A 1,840-nucleotide genomic window follows, 5' to 3' on the forward strand; every position below is an offset into this window, starting at 1 on the left:
TTAACTATAAAAGGAGGCTGCGATGGTGTAGAGGTAGGGCAGCTGACTTGGCACCAGAAAGTCTCAGGTTCAACTCTCCACCATGCCCACATGTTATGGTGTCCTTGAGCAAGACATGTAGTCCCTGATTGCTCTCCTGATGCTAACATACAGTAGCTACACACTGCTCCGTCTGGGTGTATCTCATACCATACCATACCAATTTATTTATGTAGCACTTAAAACAGCAACAAGGCCAACCAAAGTGCTGTACAAAAGAACACAAACATGCACAGCAGACAGGAAAACATAAAATAGAAATACAGATACAAATAGCAGCAGAAGCTAACTAAAATGGCCAACAGAGTAGAGAACAGACCGGACCAAAACAAATCACACCGTGTTAAAGGCAAGCGAATAGAAGTGGGTCTTCAAGCGAGACTTAAAGACTGAGAGTGTGGGAGCCTGCCGGACACTCAGTGGCAACTCATTCCACAGTCTTGGACCTGCAACAGAGAAAGCCCTGTCACCTCTGAGCTTACGACGGGTTTCTGGGACTGAGAGAAGCATCTGGTCTGCTGACCTCAGAGAGCGCGGTCGGACATATGGCTGCAGAAGATCAGTGAGATAGGATGGGGCGGAACTGTTCAGTGATTTAAAAACATACATGAGAATTTTGAAATGGATCCGAAGGTGAATGGGTAGCCAGTGCAGGGAGGCCAAAACTGGCGTGATGTGCTCTCTATAGCCTGCACCAGTTAAAAATCGGGCTGCAGCATTTTGGACCAGTTGTAGACGAGCAATGGAGGACTGACTGATTCCAAACAGAAGTGAATTGCAGTAATCAAGCCTAGATGTTATGAAGGCGTGGATCACTGTCTCGAGGTTCTTTTTGGAGAGTATAGGCTTCAGCTTAGACAGCCGTCTCAGCTGAAAAAAACAGGATTTGACCATCATGTTTACGTGACTGTTGAGTTTTAAGGACGGGTCCATTATCACCCCCAGATTAGTCACCTTTTGTTTCTCTAGCGGGGCTAGAGAGAAAAGGTCAATGTCATGGTTCATGAGTGAGCCACTGGGATGGAACAGCATGACTTCAGACTTCTTCTCATTGAAGCTTAAGAAGTTTAAAGCCATCCAGTCCCGGATGTCAGCCAGGCAGTCAAGAAGAGGCTGAATAGAGCGTGTGCCTCTGTAAATTTGGCAATCATCGGCATAGAAATGAAAGGGTATGTCGTGTTTGCGGAAGATAGCACCTAGTGGCAGCAGGTATAAAGAAAAGAGAAGGGGACCGAGGATGGACCCCTGCGGTACCCCCCACTGGAGTGCGGTCGATGCCGAACTAAAATCTTTGATATTGACACAGAAGGTGTCAATATCAAAGGTGTCAATCTCATGTGGGATGGGTTAAATGCAGAGTACTAATTTTGTCATTATAAATGCAATACAATGATGACAACACTTTAATGTGGGCTAGACAAAATAAACAACTAGGTAGGCTTACATATAAAGCGGTGGCATAATAAAGTAGATTAACTAACTTTGTCCTTACTATCCACAGTCTAAGAAACGTAGTATAACCTAAGCTAACCTTTAGAGAAAAAGAATCACTAGCCAATATGAAATGGTAATATAATAACCACTCCTTCTTACCTATGGCCTGGCCTACATAAAGCAATTTGATCATCATCTATCATGTTAATTAGTAACTTAAAATATCCAGTTAAAATTCTCGTAGTGCGCTAAATCTACAGTAAAATTACCCATTTATACAGTCAAGAGACAAATGGGCAGCATTTAATAATGGAAAATTATGTGCCAGAGTGTTCAACATTCATCACCTCTTGTCAAAGAAAATGAC

Source organism: Nematolebias whitei, chromosome 11, assembly GCF_014905685.2.
Source record: "Nematolebias whitei isolate Nwh7 chromosome 11, NemWhi1, whole genome shotgun sequence".
Lineage (NCBI taxonomy): Eukaryota > Metazoa > Chordata > Actinopteri > Cyprinodontiformes > Rivulidae > Nematolebias > Nematolebias whitei.